Genomic DNA, 24,293 nt, shown 5'->3' with positions numbered 1-24,293 from the left:
ACCACAAAGGAACAAATTACTTTCTGCTTTTATTAGATCTAACCTTTAAAAAATACGTTGGATGTCTATGTAACTCTCAGAGATTAATATAGTATGAATGTGTCTACTTTTGTGACCATTATCTCACATCTGTATTCACAACTCATACTAGCCTGCTAGATGGTATAGATTAAACACTTTTATATTCCAAACAAGTTTAAAATACTTCCAGGCAACATCATGGTAAAATGCCAAGTCTTGCCACAGAACTGACTGTACTGTACTGTATTTGTTTCTTCAGGTCCTCCTCTTCAAAAAAAAATTCAAGACACTTTACCACTAAAAATGACAGCACAATCCAAAGAAATATTAACATATGTCTATCAACCCTTTGGATATCAGCTTCTTTAAAAGGATTACATTTAAGACTTCTTAACTATTAGCATTCTCCCAAAAGTCAAGCAAGAAAAGGGGGGGGGGGGGAGAAAAGAAATTTAAAATTCTCTTCCGGAAGTTATAACTGGAGGAGGAGCAGAGGAAGAGGACATATTACTACATAAAAGCAGCTACAGTCTCGCCCCAAATTTAGATTTGGGCGGATATGGGAAGTTTTGTTTTCCTTTTCCCCAGCAGACTTCCTTTTCATTTCGGCTTTATAGGTGGCACCCAATTTACTACAGACATAAACATACATATATGCCCCAAATTAAGACTTGTGGTGGATATGGGAAGTTTTATTTCCCTTAGGAATAGACTTCCCTTTCCTTTGAACAATGAATCTTTCTAGTGAAGTCCAATTTAGAACAGAGTTAATAACTTTTTGAAAAGATTTTACATGTAATTAAATGGAATGGAATTTTATTTTCTATATATACAGTGTATGATGCTATGACATTGCAAATTAAAACAAAAAAGGGATTAAATATTGAAACCACTGTGTGTATTATGGAAAGTAGCCAAACTATCTACACACACACACACACACACATATATACATATAAGGAAGTAGCCATGCTTTAAGATTTGTGATGGCAATTGGAAGTTTTATTTCCCTTTTCCCTAGGAGTAGACCTCTTTTTTCCTTGGAACTCTGTATCTTTCTAGTGTAGCCCTAATTACTAAATACATAAATACACACATATATGGAAAGTAACCAAGCTGTACTACATATACATAGACATACACACACACACACACACACATATGAAAAGAAGCCAAGCTATACAAAGATAAAGTAACCAGCTATACATACACATATATAAACACATGTAAAGTAGTCAAGCTATACCAATATGTTTTTGTGTGTAAAGTAACCAAACAACACAAACTATACAAATACATATAGAAAGTAACCAAGTTATAAATACATATATATAAACATATGTAAAGTAGCCAAGCTATACCAATATATGTGTGTGAAGTAACCAAATTATACAAATATAAATAGAAAGTAACCAAGTGATATGTGTGTGTGTGTAAAATAACCAAACTACACAAACATAAATAGAAAGAAATTAAGGTAAAGATACATGTGTGTGTGTAATCAAGCCACACATACATATAAACATATATAAAGTAGCCAAGCTATACATACATATATATAAACGTACGTAAAGTAGCTAATTGATACCAATATGTATGTTGTGTGAAGTAACAAGATACAGTATACAAATTAAGTAACCAAGTGAAACAAATAGAAATCAAGCTATAGATACATGTGTGTGTGTGTGTAAAGTAACCAGGCCATACATACAAACATATGTAAAGTAGCCAAGTTACACAAATATGTGCATGTGTGAAGTAACTAAGATATAAAAATATAAAGTAACCAAGTGATATAGAAAGATATCAAACAAATAGAAAGAAATCAAGCTATAGATACCAATGTGTGCGTGTAAAGTAACCAAGCCATACATACACAAACATAAATACATATTGTATGTGTGCTTATATGCATGTGCATAAAATAACCATACTATACAAACATAAATAGAAAGAAATCAAGATATAGATATGTGTGTGGGTGTAAAGTAACCAAGCCATATAAGAATATAAACATACATACATATGTTGTAAGTATGTTTATATGCATGTGCGTAAAATAACCATACTATACAAACATAAATAGAAAGAAATCAAGATATAGATATGTGTGTGAGTGTAAAGTAACCAAGCCATATAAGAATATAAACATACATACATATGTTGTAAGTATGTTTATATGCATGTGCGTAAAATAACCAAACTACACAAACAAATAGAAAGAAATCAAGGTATAGATACATGTGTGTGTAAAGGAACCAAGCTATACATACATATAAACATACATAAAGTAGACAAAATATACCAGTGTGTGTGTGTAAAGTAACCAAGCCATACATATACATAAACATAAATACATGTTGTATGTATGCTTATATGCGTATGTGTAAATTAACCAAACTATACAAACATAAATACAAAGAAATCAAGGTATATACATGTGTGTGTGTGTACAGTAACCAAGCTAAACATACATATAAACATATATAAAGTAGTCAAAGGATACTAATAATATGTGCGTGTGAAGTAACCACGCCATATATACATATAAACATATATAAAGTAGTCAAAGGATACTAATAATATGTGCGTGTGAAGTAACCACGCCATACATACATAAACATATATAAAGTAGTCAAAGGATACTAATAATGTGTGTGTGTGTGTGTGTGAAGCAACCAAGCCATACATACAGTACATATAAACATATATAAAGTAGTCAAAGGATACCAATATGTGTGTGTGAAGTAACCAAGCCATACATACATATAAACATATATAAAGTAGTCAAAGGATACTAATAATACGTGCGTGTGAAGTAACCAAGCCATACATATAAATATATATATAAAGTAGTCAAAGGATACTAATAATATGTGTGTGTGAAGTAACCAAGCCATACATACATACATATAAACATATATAAAGTAGTCAAAGGATATCAATATGTGTGTGTGTACAGTAACCAAGCCATACATACATATAAACATATATAAAGTAGTCAAAGGATACTAATAATGTGTGTGTGTGAAGTAACCAAGCCATACATACATATAAACATATATAAAGTAGTCAAAGGATACTAATAATATGTGTGTGTGAGGTAACCAAGCCATACATACATATAAACAAATGCAAAGTAGTCAAGCTGAACCATGATCAGGGAGGGGGCTTTGTGTTGTTTGCGCTGTTGCCCTGGCTCTGACCAGAAACACCCAAAATAGAGACAACAAACTTATTTGGGCGTCACAAAAGCCAAGGGGAGGCGGCGGTTCCTCCTCGTCCAACACCCCCGTCCCGTCCCCAATAATAATACAAAGAAGGAATGGGGAGAGGGGGGTCCTTTTCGTTCTGCCTGAGGCAATTTACCCAGCGGCTTGGGCGAAGCAGGCAGGCGGGCCCGCTCCCTCTCGGCGGCCGGCGGTCTGCCCTGTGCCGGGGCGGAGGGAGGCCGGGAGGGGGGAGAGACAATGGCCACGATGACTTCACCCTCCAGCCGCCAACGCCCCCGCCTCATCCCTCCTCGGAGGTCCCGAGACGAGGCAGCGGGCGTTGCGAGAGACAAAAAGCAGGCCCTCAGACCTCAACCGCCAAACAGCCCACCCGCCTCAGTCAGTACCTTTGGCTCCGTCGACGCCTCACCAGCAGGCCTCACTGAGAGAGAGAGAGAAGGAGAAGGAAGGAAGCCAGGCAGCAGGGCAGGGCTGGGCTTCGAAGCCTTTCCTGGCCAAAGCACCACCACCACCACTAGGAGGAGGAAGAGGAGGAGGTTTCCTCCTCTGCTGCTGCTGCTTCTTCTTCTCGGCCTCCTGCTGCTGAGCTCACGCGAGCGAGGCGGGGCGTTGAACCCGGTGAGAGGAAAAGAGAGGGAAGGAAGGAAGGAGGAGGGAGGAGAGAGGGAAGCAAGCCGGCATTTTACACAAAGGAGAAGTTGCGTTTCTTCTCTCCAAGCGACCCTGAGGCAGCGAGCCTACTCCACTGAGAGAGCAGTCCAACTTAACTGTTTTGTTGTGTACTTTTTTGGCACTCTATTCTAGGCCTGGGCAAACTTGGGCCCTCCAGGTGTTTTGGACTCCCAACTCCCACCATTCCTAACAGCCGGTAGGCTGTTAGGAATGGTGGGAGTTGGGAGTCCAAAACACCTGGAGGGCCCAAGTTTGCCCAGGCCTAGAATAGAGACAGCCACTTCAGTCTACATCAGTGGTTTTCCAACCTGTGGGTCCCCAGGTGTTTTGGCCTACAGCTCCCAGAAATCCGTAAATACAGTAATTACAACATAACATTACTGTGTATTGAACTACTTTTTTTCTGTCAAATTTGTTGTATAACATATTTTGGTGCTTAATTTGTAAAATCATAACCTAATTTGATGTTTAATAGGCTTTTCCTTAATCCCTCCTTATTATCCAAGATATTCGTTTATCCAAGGTTCTGCCGGCCCGTTTAGAGCTTGGATAAGTGAAACTCTACTTAAAAACTCCCAAGTTAAAAAGGAAGCACAATTAAAGCCCTGGCAGACTGTGCAAAAAGAATCTGCGAACCCCACCTCCTCCAAGGGGACTGAATTATTTATTGCCCTAAACTGGGCTCTACAGGCCAATGGATACACCACCACAGACATTGGAAGAGTTGCAAGGCCAAGAACAAATCATGATATTATCCTAAACTGGGCTCTGCAGGCCAATGGATACACCATCACGGACATCGGAAGAACTGCAAGGCCAAGAACAAGCCACGAGAGTAAAGACAAAGATCCAACCAGAGGAAAAGTGTTCTTACCATACATCAAGAGAACTAACTACTGACTGCTTAGGGAAGCTGATGAAGAAACCTACAAACTATCTACAGACCCTCTAAGAAAATCCAACAAATGCTACGTTCAGCAAAGGACAAAAGGGATCCACTCACTTCTGCAGGGGTCTACCATATACCATGCAGCTGTGGACAAGTCTACATAGGGCCACCAAACGCAGCATTGCCCAAATATGAATCAAGGAACATGAAAGGCACTGCAGACTAACTCAACCAAACAAGTCAGCCATAGCAGAGCACTTGATGAACCAACCTGAACACAGCATGTTATTTGAGAACACAGAAATGCTGGACCATTCTAACAACTACCATATCAGACTACACAGAGAAGCCATTGAAATCCACAAGCATGTGGACAATTTCAACAGAAAGAAGGAAACCATGAAAATGAACAAAATCTGGCTCCCAGTATTTAAAAACTCTAAAATCAGGACAGTGAATAAAGAACAACACTCTGAAAACGGGAATTCCAGACATGAAACAGTCAGATAACACCTCCCAACTAAGGATTTCCCCAGGCAGTAAGTAGCTAAACCTTGCAGCTGAAAGGCTATTCAGTGCTAATCAAGGTGGCCAATTGCAACACTTACACCTGCCTCAAACAGACAAGAGTTCTTTCTCCCACCCTGAACATTCCACAGATCTATAAACCCCACTTGCCTAGTTTCCAACAGACCTCAAAACCTCGGAGGATGCCTGCCATAGATGCAGGCGAAACGTCAGGAAAGAATGCTTCTGAAACATGGCCATACAGCCTGGAAAACTCACAGCAACCCACTGATTATGACCATGAAAGCCTTCGACAGCAACTTAATGGCCGGTTTGCCTTACAGTAACTATAAATTGGCAAAGATTTGAAGACACAGAACAATAAAGGCCAGGTGAACTTATTCTTAATAGTATTGTGCTATAAGATTCCAATGCCTATTATGCATTGTTTGGAAGAATACAGTATTGAGTTCTGCTGTCTGGAGAATTCTGATTCCTGAATACTATGTGGTCATAATGTTGTGTGCCTTCATTGCAACCCTAATACAAAACTATCATGGGTTTTATTTTCAAGATGTGTTCAGGCAAGTTGGCATTTCCTTTCTCTGAGGCTGACAGAGTGTGACTTGCCCAAGGTCACCCAGTGTGTTTCCATGGCAAAGCCCAAAGCCTGGTCTCCAGAGTTATAGTCCAACACTCAAGCCAATACACCATACTGGTTATTCATATGTCACGTGCTGTAGCGTAAAAAGGATGATTTCTCTCAAAGTTGCATCTAGCATTCTTAATACTCTCAAGCATTCAGTTCAATATCAAATATTTTTAAAGTCTTGTTTCAAAGTCTACTTTCCACCCTCAATTATGGCTCTCAATGGCTATAAAGACAAGTAGTTGTTGATAGGACTACACCTATAATGGAAATCTGAGGAAAGGCTCCTGTAAGACTCAACAAAACTTACTTCTGAGTAGAATGGATCCAGTAACGATTTATTCTTGCCTAGGATTAGGTTTTAGAAACGGATTTAGTGCTTTTTAAATAAATATTAACAGTATAGTCCAAAGTATGTGTTTTACGAATTAAAATACTCTCAAATAACTGTGTTTAGGACTGCAGTCTAAGGTTGAAAGGAAACTCAGACATTTAATATTTTGAGGAACAAGCAGAAATTATTTCCTTTAGATACCTAGCAATGGAACAAGAGTCAGCTAATGAATTTGTGCTGGGTACATAAATGTCAAAGTTACAGCTTTGGCAGGGAGAAGATGCTTTCATGATCCAATATAGATATGAACTGAAATAAAACAGTCTAAAATGCAATTTGTGTTTAATTAAAAATACTCATTGTGGCCTTAACTCCCTCTTGCCAATCAAAGGTTTTATATGCAGCAGATTCAACTAGTACATTGGATTAATACCCACCTATCCTTCCGTTATGATATGGGCATGCATCAATTAATAAAGTAGATATGTTCTTGGGCATTGCTGAACTTCTTTAACAACAACAACAACATAAGTACCAGAAGCAGAAATAGCATGGAAAGGTTCCTACGCCACAAAAAATAACAATATACACAGACAGTCAGGTCAGGTATTATTTGCAGAAGGGAACAAAATTATGTTGAACATTCTGGAGACCACATTAAGACTTTCACAATGCATCCAGGGATCATCTTTTCTTTCAGCAGCTTTCACTTATCTAATGATTCTCCATTTGGTGTCCATATTTTTAAAAAACATACTTGTAGGAAACTGGTGTGGCAGATCTGCTTTTCCCTTTTGCTTTGGTCTTCCTGTTTACACATGTAAGTAAGGAATATGGTAGGCAACTGCTGTTTACCTTGCCTGTTGTAGGCAAGCACACAAAAATACAGTAGGGCCATCTAGAATATAATCCTACTTTCTCTCAAGCATTGTTAATTCAGTCATTTACTGTAAAACATGCTGTTCCAACCTCATGCCAAAATTTTGTGTTTCTCCAGTCCTCCTTCAACATCCCCCCCAGAGCTGATGCTGATCAAGGTTTCCAACCAGACAGAGCATGAGGAGGAAGAGAAAAAGACTTTATAAAAGATGCTTCTTTGTGAGATGCTTTGTTAAGTACTATACATCTGTACTATTTGTGAGAAACAGGAAAGAGGAAATTTCAGTAAGTGTTGGTTGCATGACAAGCGACACCTGATGCAATTCCCAGTTCTACATAATTATTACAGGTACATGAGCCCTGCCCTGTATTTTACCTGGCAATCCTAAACACAAACACACAGTGGAAAAGCTTACTTGGCAGGGAGTAGCGCTGAATCCATCTTCCTGGAGTATTAGATTAAATGTAAGGGAAAGTGGTTTTAGTTTAATTTTTAAAAATATTGTAGGAGTATTCAAACATTCTAGCATTTACCTGTGCTCTGAATAAACAATACTTCCCTGGAAAACTATTATCACTGCATTATACTGCATGTATAATCATATAAATGCCTCTCCCTCCTTTTCTGGGTATGGCCAGGGCTCCTCCCCCCATAGGTGCAGAAAGTATTTTTAAAATTACATATATTAGCTCATCATCCCTAACCTATTAGCAAAGACAGATCCTTTGAAATCTTTATTTTTCCCCCTTTCTCACCCACACAACTGTGATTAATTTTTCTTTCCAAGTATGGGCATAGATGTGGGTGAGACTAATAGAAAACTGAGTAGGCCATCATCTGTATACCACGTCCTCACACCCACATTCTCCCAAAACTTACATTTTAATTAGTTTTTTAAAAAACATCCACTTGTATTTATTATTTGTTCACACGCTTCTCTATATGTCTGAAAACATTTGTATGCTATATACAATTTTAAAACGACATACTACTTCACACCCACACACATATTGTACATTCAGTTTCCAAAGTGTTTTCGCCTGTTACTTTTGATTATATATGCTCTTTATACAGAGTTGAAGATCCCCACTCTTAAAAACTGGATTTCCAGTACTGAGAATGAAAGATTTAAATTCTCACTCCACTTACCTACTCACAATCTGATTTGTGAACAGTATTTAACAAAAGACACTTAACAGGCTGACTCAATGAACTCTTACTTGATAGTTAGCCCTATTAAAGCAGGACTTAGTTGTAAGTAAATAAATACAGAGTCAGCTTGGCTCTTGCTTTTTGTAATTTCTGTATTAGCATAATGACATAAGTGTAAACTTGTGTAATGAATGCAAAAATGTACAATAGTACTGCTACTACTACTAGGAAATCATATCCAAATGTATTTTTGTATAAGAAAATTAGTATTTATTTAAGGGAGGGATGAAATGTGAATAATATTGACCTTTAAAAGAACAGCTACATAAGAACAGAAAATGATATGTCCATCCTATCACTGAACTTGTCATTTTTCTTAGGACTCTGAAGTTGAATGAAATGCTATGCTTACACATGTTGCATTAACTGCATGAGCTGACTGAAAACTATGTTTAGTGACCTTTAAACGTCCATAAACTGCAGTGTGATAACAATTCAGATATGGCTGTATGCAATGGAAGAGTAAACAAATACTGATGAGCATTTTCCAGTGGGAATAACACGTTCCAAATTTAGTATAGTTCTAATAGAGCTTATGGGGATTGTGGTACCGTAACATCTGGAAGGCTGCACTTTGTTCTGATTAGTAAGAATAGTGGAGTTTGAATTTAAATACAAAGCTTATGGGTATGATTTCTGACTTTAAATGGTCTTTAACCCTTTCTCCAACCTCAGAGCCTCAAGTGCAGTTGGGTTGCAATTCCCATTGTCCCCAGTCTGTATGGCAAATTATCAAAAGTGATGGGAGTTGTCATTCAATGATACCTGAGAATCCAAACTGGGTAAAAACTATGATATATATATATATCTCCCCTCGATGGATTGTCACCTTGATGTGGTGAGGGGGCTTGCGTGTTCCAATGAACCTGCGGGCACAACCACGGGAGTCACACACTCCCAGGAGTGGCCACAGGGGAGGATGCAGACCAAGAACAATCCAAAGACCCAAAGACCTCAACGGCGGAGCAGGCGGAGGATAACATGGTACATGTTACAACGGCTGTGAAGGCGGAAGAAGGCTGCAACAGACTGAGAAGCCACTCTCGGATCATCATCCTTGAATTACGAGGGATCGCCTAAGAGAGAAAGAGAGAGAGAGAAATAGTTGGCTCCTTGTAGCCATTGATTCTCCATCCATGGATTCAGCTGCTCTTTGAAGACAACTATAAAGCTGATGGACTCTCGATGAAAAAGGGTTTGACACCCTTGCCCTAAAGGCATCCTGCCTGTTGTTAAGCAGAGTCAGCCCTAGTTGGACCAAATAACTAGCAATAATACCAAACACTATGGGTTATATTTCAGAGAATGGAACTGGCAAAACCATCTCAAGATTCTTTTCCTAAGAAAATAATATGAAACTCTTTGACACTGATATATTTAAGCATAAGCTTTTATGGGCTTCAGTCCATCTGATGCATGGAGATAGGGTTGCTTTGCTTTAAAAATGAAATGAATAAGGAGAGACATGGGGCAAAATACCAGATCTGATTTTTGAAGCTGACCAGTGCTAGCCTTGGTTAGTCCTTGGATGAGAGATTGTGAATTAAAACAACATGTGTACAATCTATTTTAGAGGAAGAAACTGGCAACACCATCTCTGAGTAGTCCTTGCCTAAGATAACCCTATGAAATTCATGGGTCATCAATCATAAGTAGAAATTCATGGGTCATCATAAGACAATTTTTATTGTATTTTAATAGTTTTTAATTGATTGTATGTACTGTTTTTGATTTATAATTTGTGTAGGCATTTAATTTTGCCAATTGTAAGCCACCCTGAGTCCCTTCAGGTGAGAAGGGTGGGATATAAATGCTGGGAATAAATAAGTAGACAGATGACTTGAATACACATAAAGACACATATTTTTAAATGCTTATTGTCAAAGAATCAGGTATGAAATAGGGGTTGACATACATAATCACCTTTGTTGGCAGGGACGTTGGATCCAGGAGAACTTCAGTACTTGTCCAGGTCTTATCCATTTCCCTTCTCTCTGAAGTAAGAGATGTAATGACTGTAAAGGTTTCTATAGTGAGTTTAGCAGGGAACTTGTAGTTTTACCATTCTAAGGTTCTCTGTGTCTTTCTTTCTTTCCCTCTCCATCTCTCTTTCACTCAAGGAGCAGAAAGAGCTATCTTAAAAAAGGTAAAGGTTTCCCCTAACGTTAAGTCCAGTCATGTCTGACTCTGGGGGTTGGTGCTCATCTCCATTTCTAAGCCGAAGAGCCAGCGTTGTCCGTAGACACCTCCAAGGTCATGTGGCCGGTATGACTGCATGGAGCACCGTTACCTTCCCGCCCGAGCGGTACCTATTGATCTACTCACATTTGCGTGTTTTCGAACTGCTAGGTTGGCAGGAGCAGGAGCTAACAGCGGGCGCTCAAGCCGCTCCCGGGATTTGAACCTGGGACCTTTCGGTCTGCAAGTTCAGCAGTTCAGCGCTTTAACGCACTTCGCCACCGGGGTTCCAAGAGCTATCTAAGGGGTGTGCAAAATGACACAATTCCCTTTTCTTGTTGGAACCTCCCCCTCAGTTCTGTTTTCAGGAAGATTCTTCCTGAAATGGAAACAGAACTCAGGATTCCAAATTATGAATCCGAATGGCCCCGTCCTAATTTCCCAGAATCTTCCCGAAAACAGAACAGGTGCATCCGAAATTGAAAACGAAAATAGAACTAACTGATTCACACACCCTGACCTTTGAGAGAGTCTGCTTTGAAACTTACAGTTGTACCATAAACAGAAAATTGATGAATTGGATCCAAACTTAACCATTCTTAGAGTGCACCCTATAAAATCAACATGACTTTATTTTTCTTTACATGTGGCATCAGCTGGATGGTAATTATGGACAGGAGAAATAAATTATTATTTTTCCCGCTGTGCTTGTCCTAAGGGATTTCCTTTCCTTGAAAATATTATTTGCATTGAGAGAAATTCCACATTAGTCTCACTGTAAACACAGAACCATTACAAATACGATTGTAACAGTGGGGACAATGCTTGAATTTCCCTCCTAGCCTGGTTTAGATCTGATAATAGCCAGCTCATCTGATAGAATTGTATTTTTTTGCAAAATATTGTAGGCATAGGAACAGGCACAGGTGAGGGAGCCGGTGCCTCAGATTTTATGATGGAGCTGGTCAGATTTTTATTGTTGTTTACATCTGTATCCCAGTTTTCTACCAATGAGCACTGGGGAAATATTTAGCCCTCTTTCTTAACCTTCATAACAACATTTTGAGATAAGATCAGATATGTGTGTGTGTCAGAGACAGAGAGAGAGATTACATTTCCTTTTCCCTAGATTGGATCTGGAGTCTTGGTACATTGTGATCCAAAGGAATTTTGAGAAGATTAAGTTATGCACTGCCTGTCATTCTAGCCAAAGAAAGGAAGAAGAAGGTCCTTGAGACATACTGATGACACATGTCAAACCAACTTATGCAGAATGCCTTCAAACCTAACTGGGAATATAACTTACTACTTTCCAATTAACAGCGTCATCACATGGATGGATTTCTCCATTTCTCAGCGCTGCTGGCACGAAGTCCGCTGGAGCCCATCAAATGATCCAGGGCTATTTCCAGCTCTACAGCAGTGCAGAGAAGAGTAGCTACACCCAACTCCTCATACAAGAAGCTGAGGAGGACATGGGAGGAAGCTGGGAACAGCACAAAAATATCATGAGATAGAATCCTATGACTACTGATGGTAAGGGGATGAAGTCTTATGCTGTCCCATGGTTTCCCCCACTGTCCCCCAGCTTCTTGACCTCCATGTGATGAGGTTCTTACCCAAACCTTCTTCCATTGTCTGAAAACTTCTTCTTTAGACTACTGTGACTTTCTGTAAATACTGAAACAACTTGACAAATTCATACTTGAGAGGTTGTCCCTTCGCACTCCTTTGTGATGAAGTATGCACAACAGGACAGTTACATAATAAAAGCAATGTGTGGATGCTTGCTTAGTAAATGGGTGGCAAGAAATACACTGATGATAAATCTATCATATGATGATGTTTGCAATGAAAGCTCAGAATTTAAGCTTTATATTCATGTTTGTGGCTAGATACTGATGCTCCACATCTATGAATTTCCCTGAGACATATGGCAACTTATGACTGCAGCAGCTATACTGATATACATATTAGCCTTGCCAGTGATGTTAAGGTCTTGTGTTGATCTTACAATAATTCAAATTAGAACAATAACTCTGGCTATTGTCTCATATCTAAAATAGTTAATTGGTGAATGACTCATTTCCCATCTCAGTAGAGGTCTCTTGTTTTATAACACCAACTGCATCAATTTTACATTCAAATCCACAAATGTAAACTGTAGAAAACCGGCAGAACAAAATAAGTACATCTCTGGGGTGTAGAGTTTGGATGCACCTTTCTGACTTCTCTTTGCCCCTAGAGTTGAATGATCCTGAAAGAAGTATGTCTACATTTCCTCATCTATTGTTCTGTGTGAAGATATAACAGGAAGAAATGTTGAAGAATCCAAGGATAATTCATGTATGTGAAACCATCAATCTATTTTGCTGTGCACTTGGAACAGGGATGCTCAAAGGAAATTTGATTAACATGTAGGTGCAAGCACTACATCAGTCTTAAGCATGTTTATTGTTGGTGACGTGTCTTTGAGCCGTTCCCAACTTCATATGAAGCTATCCTTGGATTTTCTTGGCCAGGGTTCTTCAGAGTGGTTTTACCATTGCCTTCCTTTGAGACTGTAGCTTGCAGAGGGTCACCCAGTGGATTTTAATGACTGAGTAAGGATTTGAACCAGGTTTTCCAGAGTCCTAGTCCAATTTAAACCACTGCACAATGTTGGCATATACAGCAACTTTAATACAAATCAACTGATAACTATATATAGCATTTCCTACTTTTCATATTTTAAACTGGTCCTTTCCCTTTTCTTTCCATAAGAAGTTGTGAAGCCAACACTAATTTACTTTGGCTTCCTTAGAAGGAGAGAACAGAACATATTAGTGGCATATTAGGAATATAGTATGTTTACAAAATATACAAGTTGGGACATAGCATGCATATTCCTGCCAAATATACAACTCCATCACCACACACAAGATCCCTAAAAGATGCCCTTTGTACTCTGCCAAGTGCCCTGCCTTCCGGAAAACAGCTCAGCTGTTTCCCATTGCACTCCCCCCCCCCCAATTGCTTCTTTTGTTACTTCTCTTTCTTCCCCTCCTACAAAATGTGATGTTTATTTCTAAAAAATATATCTGTATCCAGCAACCACCTTCTAGCTATTGCTTTTCATTAAGGAATCATCCACCAGTCCTTATGGTCCATCAACTTGCAATCTTCCTCACAAAGGAAGGCTAGCCAGACTTAAAAACATCTTAAGTGCTAGGATGATCGATCATATGCATTGTGATTAATCTGTTTTATGCATTCTTCCTAAAATAATTACTACCCTTTGCATTTCTTAAGAACTTTGGAAAGGCAGCTGAAGGATTACCATCTACCTAATATTTTCTATGCAACTCAAAAGTTTACATACTTTCTCGTTAGTATGGTGTCATTGAATGATGGTTTCACTTCAAATATTATCTCCCTATTTTGGAATATATACATTTAGTAAACATTTCTTTTGAGCAACACGAACTCAGTTGTTCTTTGAAGCAGTTTTACACTCAGTATTACTTTACTGTTAAAAGAGCAACACAGGGCAAAACAGTGGTCTTTACTCTTCAAAGTGCAACACACACACACACTGATACAATTATTATTACAGTAGAGCATAATCAGGGTAGCTGTGGTCGCTATACAGCAATGTACACATTACTGTTTTTAGTGCAGCATAATGATAAATGCAGGAACTGGAGTGGGACCCAGGTTCAAATCCCTGCTGAGCCAAATGTTTACCAGAGGATGTTTTGGGCTAGTTTCACATTATCAGCTTAGCTTGCCTCACAAATCTGCCCCTATTATGAAGATAGATGACTTTGAAGAGCTACATTGTGAGGATTTTATTATAGCACAGTCTATATTCAGATTAGAATTGCAAAGTGTTCCTGATTTGTACTCTTCCTAAAATAACACTAACATACTAATAAGTAATCTTCCTGAAATAATACACTAGTACGTAAAATAACTAATAAGATAAGTTCCTTGTTTGAGGCTCAGAACCTTGTGTCTTATAGGGCTGGCAGGTGCTCCTTATTATGAGGGTTGAAAATATTTTCCTTTGATATTGCTTCCCCCAAACCATGTAGTTTGGAGTGTGGGCCTTTCATAAAACAGAAATCCATGCATCATGTAATTTATGATTGTGCATAATGTGTTAATTTTACAAAGTAAGGTTAACTGAAAACAGTACTTTCATATGGTATTTAGATAGCACTCAAAGTTGTTAATATCTTCTCCATAATTGTCAGCCCATGTCATGAATGTGTGCCCCCCATGAAAACCTGCTAACATCAATTCAGCCCTACACTCAGTGAGTTAATTTACACTATATAGTTACAGCAGTTAGATTCCACTTAAATGGCCATTACTCCATCCTATAGAATACTGGGATTTGTAGTTCAATCAGAATTATCTAATGCCTTCAACTACAAATCTCAGAATTCAACAGAAGGCACTTCCACACAGCCATATACGAAGGTTGAATGAAAAGTAATGCCTCCAACTTTGTTACTTGGGTTTGGATGGGAATATTTTAATAAAACAAACGCAGAAATAATACTTAGAACGTGCTCCTTAACTACCACTATTCACTTTTCCACATAATCACCAGACAATTGGATACATTTCTGCCAACAATGAACAAGTTTTCTGAAGCCATCACAGAAGAAGTCAACACTCTGTTTCCGCAACCTGCATCTCATAGTACCCATTGTGCACAGATTTTCTGATAGCCAAGCAAAGCAATAATGTGACCCACACGTTCTTGTGAAATGCCGATTATGCTTGAAATTTCTCTCTGAGTGATATGATGATAGTCCTGAATCCATCTGTCAACCTTTTGCTTGTGAAACTCGGTGGTTGCTGTCACAGGACATCCAACTCTTTGTTTGTCACGCAAGTCAGATGTTTCCACCTCAACATCTTTAAACTTACTTGCCCAACGACACACAGTACTCACATCAACACAATCACCATAAACAGCTTGCATTCTCTGATGAATCTCCTTTGGAGTGACACCTTCTGCTGTCAAGAATTCAATGACTGCACGTTGCTTAAGTCGCATTGACCAACCGTCTGCACAGGGTTCCATACTTCTAACTTTAACAACACAACCATTCAATGCTAAAGCTTCCCACAAAATGGAATTGTAAAGAAGAGTCTACTGAACAACCCAGTACCTGCCGCATACCAGTACTGTCATCTGTTGAGGAGTTACGAAGGTGGAGGCATTACTTTTCATTCAACCCTCGTAACCCAGAATACCAAGGCAAGCAACCCACAATATCTTCTTTGAACTGGATTATCTAGGTCCACACTGCCATATAATCCAATATGGATTTATACAGCTGTGAGAAAGGGCCACAAACATCTGTAACAATGCAGTTCCCAGACATTCACTATTGCATGGAAATTTTCCTTCTGCAAACCTCCACATCATCCAGTCTTTAGGCCACACCTATGTAGCTTTTTCATTTTCATTCATTTCAAATAACTAAATAATGTGAAGAATACTGTTCAAGAAAGAAGACAAATATGTTTTTAGGCAAAATATTACTATCGTTTTCCCAAACCACAAAGGAATATTAAAGTAATTATTAGCCAGTTTTGGCTTTTAGATTAATAAGCATGTTGTTGCATCTATTTACTTACATGGGAGTGTTAAGGGCACTCTTCTTGAACATGATAATTATTCTATGTTATTTTAAAAAATCTACCATTGGGGATGGCATTTGCTCCTGGCTGCACAATTTGCACCATCTTATTAAATCCATTCTGGTTTCTCTTTTGCTTTCTTTTGCTCTAATCACATTGTGGTTGTAAAAGTTCCTCGTCCCTAATCACTTTAATGTTGCTTTCCTCATATGGAATGTGAAAATGAGAAAAAAAGCAGTTATTCACGAGGAGAAAACAGGAAACCTTATAAAAATAGGCTTTGTTAATGGATTTAGCCTCCATCAAATGGCAACCTCTCACCTTCATTAAAACACTTTTCACATAGTGAAAGTGACAACAAAGGTGTTGGGGAAATGTGCTGTCTTTAAGAAAGGAAAGCAAAGAATGCTTAAATTAAACTTTTCTCCACTGAAATAACCTGGTCTACATATACAGCAGAGTAAGGTAGGCCCCTTCTACACAGCTATATAAAATCCAGATCATCTGCTTTTGAAGTGGATTATCTGGCAGGGTAGATATAGATAATACAATTCAAAGCAGATAATGTGGATTATCTGCCTTGATATTCTGGATTATATGGCAGTGTAGAAGGGCCTGTAGAATGAGTTCATAGTACTGTAGCGGAACCTTCGTGCTACGGTTCTTGTTGGCGCAGTGGAGGAATTTTGAAGACGGACAACTGAAGGAATTTCCCAGAAAGCAGTTTTATTTCGCTAATGGCCACTAGGGGTCCCCCTAGCACAAAGTAAGTGCTTCTCCAGGGGAACCGCCCAGTGACATGCTGAGTGAACATTTATACACACTACAGGGTTCGGGTTATGCCCGCCCACAAGCAAATTCATTGGCTTAGAGTTGTGACGCTGCCCAATCTGTGCTGACCAGCAGGCCGGCTGCACCCTTTTTGTGCCGTGCTCACAAATCTTTCAGAGCGCCTGCGTACGCATGCTCTGTTTGTTTATCTATAGCTTTCATTTCTTCAGAAACACATGATTTCCCAGAAGTCACATGTTTCTGTGAGTTTATGCACCCGGGTCGCTAGCTGTCGCCATCTCTGCCCATATATGGTATTTCCTGGGGTTCCTTAACCCCCCCCGCCTCACTCCCCCATTTTCTTTTTGCGAAGCGCATGTACAAAAGCTGAAGCAAAGCATTATGGTTCCATCCAATCCCGCTTGGCTTGGAGTATGGCTATCTTTTTTTCAGGTAAAGATTGTGTGACACACCTAGTACACATTTGCATCATTATTGGAGTGCAACACATAACTATGAGAACAATGAACAATCCTAAAATCCCTACCAACAATATGTTCTTCAACCATTCTATTGAGGGTAACCAGCTAGTCACCCAGGAGAAGGGAGACCAACCTTCTATCTCCTGGACATTATTGTAAATTAACTTTTGTAATGACTCGATGTCATCTTCAATAGTATTATTCAAGTTATGAAATTTCACTACACAACGTCCTCTAACCATGGCGCATAACCCCCCTCTGGCCGCCAGTAGGTAGTCAAGGGCCAACTTATGCTGTAGGGCCATCTGGCTGATTTCTTCTACTTCAGACTGGATTTCCCGGAAAATTTTACCAGTGGCATTTATGGACTTTTCAAGGCGGCAAGTCAGGCCTAGAACACTTCTACGGTTTGCTTGAGCTACAATCCCTGGGTAAGCACCCAGTGTCAACAAGCCTGTGATCAGGCCTCCTCCTACACGGGAGGCTTCTGAACCTGACAGGGCCTTGTTGATAATGACCTCATCCGAGCATTCTGGTCCTAGAGGGCCTGTTTGCACAATGTCCCGTTTCAGGCGCTGATGCCCTTTGTGTAAGACCTGAACTGGGAATGTCAAATAACCCACACCGACACACTGGTAGTTGCCGGGGTGATAATTTGTGGCCCATTTATCAAAGAAAAACCATAGATTTGGATCCCTAATTTGCCATAACGGACAGAGGCTTTTACCTAGGCTCAGTTGGGTTAATTGTTGCAGTATGTTCATATAAGATTTTAGGCCCTCAATAGAATCATTCACACTAAATGTGGGATAATCTGGATACATGCTAGCCCACTCGGTTGCGGTTAGATTTAATCGTGAGACATAAGATGTATTAAATCGTCCATGTAGATAGAACCGGTCTCGACAATGGGAATAATTGCCTAATCGGGAAAAGAACGCCTGCCTAGTTCCCCAGTGTTTCCACTCAGAATTCCATATTCCCGATCCTCCACAACAGAAGCACAAACCCCTGGTGGAGGTATGGTATCTAAACCGTCGAAACCGAGTTTTATTTATCCTTTGCGGTATGCTAGAAAACACGGTAGGTGGACCCTCCTGAGCCTTGGACAATCCCTCCAACACAATCTGTGGTTCATCAATTAAATCGGGAAGAAATGAAAAATCTCCTACGGTGAGGGGGTGTTCATATATTAATGCTACCTCTTTCCCGTGCTGCTCAAACATATAATTGGCATGTTCTTTTATCCAATTCCCATGTGCTCTTTTTCCAAAAGAGAGAATAAAACTCAGCACAAATAATATACCAAACACAGTGCGCTTTCCTCCCCTCCTCATAGCTTGTCTCCCACTTTTTCCTCTCAAAATGTCTAGCCACCATCTCCCGGAGAGCGCCTTTGTTGGGCCATGCTGCGACATACTTGACCACCGACGCTCCGTTGCACCCGAAGGGATCAGCTTCATGGCCTTGTTGACCCCTTAGGGAGTTGCCGGATGATCCTGAGTCTCAGGTCCTCACCAGGAACTCGCTCCGTCCGCCACTCCTCAGGTGCTAATTTTACACGGGTGTAATGTATCCACGGCTTAATCTCCTTCACCTTCACTGCAGTGGGGGTAGACAGGAGCACAACATAGGGTCCTCGCCACTTGGGTCCCAATGGCTCAATCTTCCAATCCTTGACCAGAACCTCGTCACCTGGTGAAAAACAATGTAGAGGTGTGGTAGGGAATGGTGGGTTCAATTCAGAAATGTATTTTTCTAACTGCTGCATTTGTCTGCCCAAAGCCTGAACCTGGGCCAATGTCTGTTTCTCTCCTATGAGGTGCTGCTCAGCTCCTGTCTCTAAGGCTCCCTTCAAGTTCAAAGGGGGTCGTCCATAGAGTCTTTCAAAAGGGGAGAGTCCTGTCCGTTTGTGTGGTGTACATCTGATTCCTAATAATGCCATGGGCAAAACCACCGTCCACGGCAATCCTGTCTCTTGGCAAAGTTTCCCAAGCTGAGCCTTTAATGTCCTATTCATTCTTTCCACTTTTCCAGAAGATTGGGGTCTATATGCACAATGTAACTTCCACTTTATGCCCAAAATTCTACATAATCCTTGCACAGCCTGTTGAATATATGCGGGGCCATTATCTGATCCAATTTCTAAGGGTATGCCAAATCTGGGAATAACATCTTTCATTAGAGCTCTTGACACCTCTACAGCCTTCTCAGTTCTTGTAGGGTAAGCTTCCACCCATCCTGTGTATGTGTCCACGAACACCAGTAAATATTTGTATCCTTTGTATGGGGGCATTTCTGTAAAGTCAGTGACTAAAGCTTCAAAGGGTACCCCACCCACATGTTGGACTCCTGGTGGCTTGAGGGGTCCTTCTCTGGGGTTATTTTTGATACATGTCCAGCATCTTCGGGCTGCTGCTGCCGTTAGGCTATGTAATCCATCGATATACAACTGTCGTCCTAGCAGATTTGCCAATGCCATTTTTCCTAAATGTGTGTTTTGGTGCATGTGTTGGACTAAGTGCCATGCCAAGTCCTTAGGGACGTAGACACGGGCGTCTGGCATCACTATGAGTTCTCCTGACCACTGACCCTTCTCCTTTAAGGCCCATTCTTCTTCCTCTGGTGTATATGTAATGTTATGTTCAGTTAATTCTACCTGTAGGGCCATTACCTGATGTTCAATATAGGGCAGCCTAGCTGCCTCTTTGGCTGCCAGATCAGCCTGCCTATTTCCTTGCACTACGGGATCGTCTCCACGTTGGTGCCCTTTACAATGCATCACAGCCACCTGCCTTGGCTTCCAAACCGCCTCCAGGAGATCCACAATCTCTCCAGCATGTTTCACGCACTTTCCTCCAGACGTGAGGAGCCCGCGCTCCTTGTACAGTGCTCCATGTGCGTGGAGGGTGGTGAAGGCATATTTTGAGTCTGTGTAGACGTTAACCCGCTTTCCGCTTGACAATTCCAACGCTCGGGTCAGGGCAATCAATTCGGCCTTCTGGGCAGAAGTCCCCGGGGGCAGTGACTCTGCTTCCAGCGTCTCTCCCCCCCACCGAACAACCGCATAACCTGAGTGTCTTTGATTATTTTCCATAAAGGAGCTTCCATCTGTGAACAGAGTGTCGTCCACCTTAGTTAGTGGCACATCCTTCAAATCCGGTCGACTGGAGAATACCTCATCCATCACCTGGGCACACTGATGGATCGTGGTGTCTCCTGGAGTCGGGAGCAAGGTGGCCGGATTCAGAGTGGAGCAAGTCTCCAGGGTCACCAGTGGGTTGTCACACAACAATCCCTCATATTTCATTAACCTCTCACTTGTGAGCCAGCGCGGTCCCTTAATGTCTAACAGTGCCTTAACGCTATGGGGCACCTTAACTGTCAGTGGCTGTCCTAGGGTCAATTTATTCGCTTCTTTGATTAAATCTACTGATGCTGCCACAGCCCTCAGGCAAGGTGGCAATCCACGAGCCACTGTGTCCAATTGCTTTGACAAGTAGGCAATCGGCCTTTGCCATGAACCTAGTGGTTGGGTCAATACTCCAACCGCTGTTCCTTCCCGCTCTGCAGCGAACAGAGTGAATGGTTTTTCCAAATCGGGCAGTCCTAATGCTGGAGATGACATCAATGCTTCTTTTAATGCCTTAAATGCCTGTTGACATTCTTCTGTCCACTCAAATGGATCTTCTCTTCCACCTCTCGTAGCCTGGTACAGTGGCTTAGCCAACACGGCGTAGTTGGGGATCCACTGTCTACAATATCCTGCTGATCCCAAAAATTCCCGCACCTGTCGCCGGGTACTGGGAGTGGGGATGGCACAAACAACTTCCTTTCTTTCAGCTCCTAACATCTTCTTTCCTTCGGTCAGATGGAACCCCAAATATTTCACCGTGGGACAGCACAACTGGGCCTTTTTCTTTGACACTTTGTAACCCTTTTCTTCCAATGTCTTGAGAAATCTCAAAGTATGCTCTTTACAGCCCCCTAGTGTCCGGCAAGCGATAAGCAGGTCATCTGCATATTGAAGCCAAATTCCCTCTTCCTTAGGTATTACAAAATCCTGTAAGTCTTTGGCCAGGGCTTGACCAAAAATGGTCGGGCTATCCCGGAACCCCTGAGGAAGGCGTGTCCAAACATACTGGGTCCTTTGCCCTGACTGCTGAGATTCCCACTGGAAAGCAAAGATCGGTTGGGATACAGGGGCCAATCGAATACAAAAGAATGCATCCTTTAAATCCAATACAGTAAACCATTTGGCAAATGCTGGTACTAGACTCATCATGATGTATGGATTTGGCACTACCGGGGTTAGGGGAACGGTGACTTGATTTACAGCCCGCAAATCTTGAACTGGGCGATATTCTCCTTGTCCTCCTGGTTTCTTGACTGGGAGCAGGGGCGTGTTCCATGGGGAACTGCATGGTACCAATATCCCATGCTGCAGAAGTCGCTCTAGATGCTTTCTGATCCCCTGCACTGCCTCTCGACTGACGGGATACTGTGGCTTGCATATGGGCCCCATTCCTCTTTTCACTTCCACCACCACCGGTGGAACATATTTAGCTAATCCTGGAGGATTATCTTCTGCCCACACTAAAGGAGTCTCATGCCATGGCCATTGTATTTCTTCAGTAAAAATCCTAACTTGAAACAGTCTCCATTCCTCTTCCATGGGAAATGATAGCTCCACTTGTCCATTCTTCATGAACTGGAGTTGAGCTTGTAATTTTGATAAAATGTCCCTTCCCAATAAAGGGACTGGGCAGTCTGGGAGATATAACATCTTATGCTTGACCTGATGTCCGGCCAGATTGCAGGTGCGTTCCTTAAGGAAGGGGCACTTCTGGGTCTTCCCAGACACCCCTATTACTTTCGTAGTTTCCCGAGTTGGTGGACTAATTTTTGTATTTACTACTGATTTTTCGGCACCTGTGTCCACTAAAAAGTCCAATTGTTGGTCCCCGATTTCAAGTGTGACCATCGGCTCCCCGGGGTCCAACAAAACAAGAGCCTGGCTTCCTCATTCCTCTCCTCCATCCATATCTTCCCATTCTTCTTCCATCACAGCTGCTGCAGCTATCACCTCTCTTGCAGGAAAAGGTACGTAGTTCCCACGCCCTCTTCCCCTTCCTGGGTTTCTTCCTCTCTCAGGCCTTCCTCTTTCTCTCGGTCCTTCCTGACTTCCTTCTCTTCCTTCTCTTCCTTCTGGGCATTCACCTTTCCAGTGTCCAAACTTCTTACATTTAGCACATTGGTCTCGACCTAACCTCCGAGGGGGCCCCCTTCTTCCTCCTTGTCCCCCTCTGGCATATCCTCCTCTTCCTCTCTGTCCACTTGCACTTTGTTCCATCATGGTAACTAATGCTTGGTATTCCTGCTTCTTCTTCCTGTCCTTCTTCTCTTCTTCTACCTGGTCCCTCGCCATATAAACTTGATCTGCGAGTGCCAACAATTCATTCATAGTCTTTCCTAGAAATCCTGGTTGCTTTTGAATCTTTCTCCGGATGTCAGGAGCCGCTTGACTGATAAAAGACTGTTGAATCGCCCTCCTACCGTTTTCATCCTCCAAATTATACGGGCTATACTTTCTATATGCTGCCTCCAGCCTTTCCAAAAAGGCTGTTGGTGACTCAGATTTTTCCTGTACCACTCCCTGAATTTTTACAATGTTGACGGGTCGCGGCGGGCCCCTCTTTACCGCTTCTACCAATATACGCTGGAATCCTCTCAGTCTCTGCAAATGTCCTTCTTCTGCGGTGTCCCATTGGGGATCTATTTCCACAGGAAACCTCTGTGCTCCCCACTCGGCTGCATCACCATCTTGTGGGGCACCAACCTGGGCTATGGCTACCCCATTATTCAACACTGCTCTTCTCTCCTCTGATGTGAACAACATATTCAACAATTGTCTGCAATCTTGCCAGGTGGGATTATGGGTTGCCATAATCCCTTCCAATAGCCTAGCCATAGCTTGGGGTTCTTCACTATAAGGTGGAGTATTATTTTTCCAATTCAAAATGTCACTACTACTGAAAGGCACTACCTGGTATGCTTGAACTATCTCATTCCTGTTGTTTATCACAGGCACCGTTCTCAAGGGCATCTGGAGGGCCGGTCCGGTCGGTGAATCACCAGACCACACCGGAGCTCCATGTCTCCGAGTTTGTGCCGGAGAAGCACCACTGGGCATCCGTTGTGACTTCTTCTTTTCCTTTGTTTCCTCCTGATATTTTTCTAGGCTAGGATAGTGTTTCTTGGCCGCTTCGGTTGACTCCGAAGAGTAGGGTGGGGGTCTCGTTCCTAGTGTGGGGGCTGTTCCCTGGGGTGGGGGGGGCGGTGGCAAGGGTGGCGGCAATAATTCCTGTTGTCTAGCCTGTACACTCAACTGTAAATCTGGGTAGTCCTCCTCATTGGATTGGAAAACTTCCTTCTTTTTCCCCTCCTTCTTCACCACCATACATTTGCCATTCCTGCACTGTCGAACCCAACCTGGATCTTCTCTAACTACCCGTTCCCACGTAGCAATATAGACCCACTGGTTCGGATGATTCACAGCACAATATTCTTCCACTGTTCGGATCAGTTTCAGATCCCACGTTCCTTCTACTTGCCAACCTAAACCAAAATCTGGCCATTCTCCCTGACACAAATTTCTCAGTCTATAATCTCTTAGGTCCCTTGGATTCCCTGCTACGGCTCTGCTAGCAAAAGAGCCAAAATTATCTAAGATGCATTGTAAGGGAGTGGAGCTCTTTGAATTTTTCCCTCCCATCCTGCCTAATAGAGGGGACTGTCCTGGCCTGGGCACCCGGCCACTCA

At 41.5% G+C, this 24,293-nt stretch overlaps 2 protein-coding genes and 1 long non-coding RNA gene across 8 annotated transcripts in view; 1 reads left to right on the top strand and 2 right to left on the bottom strand.

The window, feature by feature from the left end:
* Positions 1–10,372, bottom strand: part of rnf19a (ring finger protein 19A, RBR E3 ubiquitin protein ligase) — a 59,435-nt gene extending 49,063 nt beyond the window's left edge. For 2 of the 6 annotated variants that reach the window (XM_008119477.3, XM_062980133.1), the window contains exon 1: positions 3,641–3,794. The gene's annotated coding sequence lies outside the window, so the exon portion shown is untranslated. Of the gene's footprint in view, positions 1–3,390; positions 3,600–3,640; positions 3,795–9,226; positions 9,474–10,320 lie in introns of those variants that run through there. The other 4 variants (XM_062980132.1, XM_008119478.3, XM_008119479.3 and 1 more) reach the window with 4 other exon arrangements.
* LOC107983405 (uncharacterized) lies at positions 3,733–7,407 on the top strand. The gene is made up of 2 exons (XR_001730843.2): positions 3,733–3,872; positions 7,303–7,407. It is a non-coding gene; the product is annotated as an uncharacterized LOC107983405 (long non-coding RNA).
* A 13,590-nt stretch (positions 10,373–23,962) lies between the features above and the next one.
* The window catches only part of pabpc1 (poly(A) binding protein cytoplasmic 1), a 170,859-nt gene continuing 170,528 nt past the window's right edge, over positions 23,963–24,293 (bottom strand). Inside the window, exon 15 of the mRNA XM_062980134.1 lies at positions 23,963–23,972. The gene's annotated coding sequence lies outside the window, so the exon portion shown is untranslated. The remainder of the gene's footprint in view (positions 23,973–24,293) is intronic.

Source organism: Anolis carolinensis, chromosome 4 (genome assembly GCF_035594765.1).
Source record: "Anolis carolinensis isolate JA03-04 chromosome 4, rAnoCar3.1.pri, whole genome shotgun sequence".
NCBI lineage: Eukaryota > Metazoa > Chordata > Lepidosauria > Squamata > Dactyloidae > Anolis > Anolis carolinensis.
This window is presented reverse-complemented; position numbering and strand designations above follow the sequence as displayed.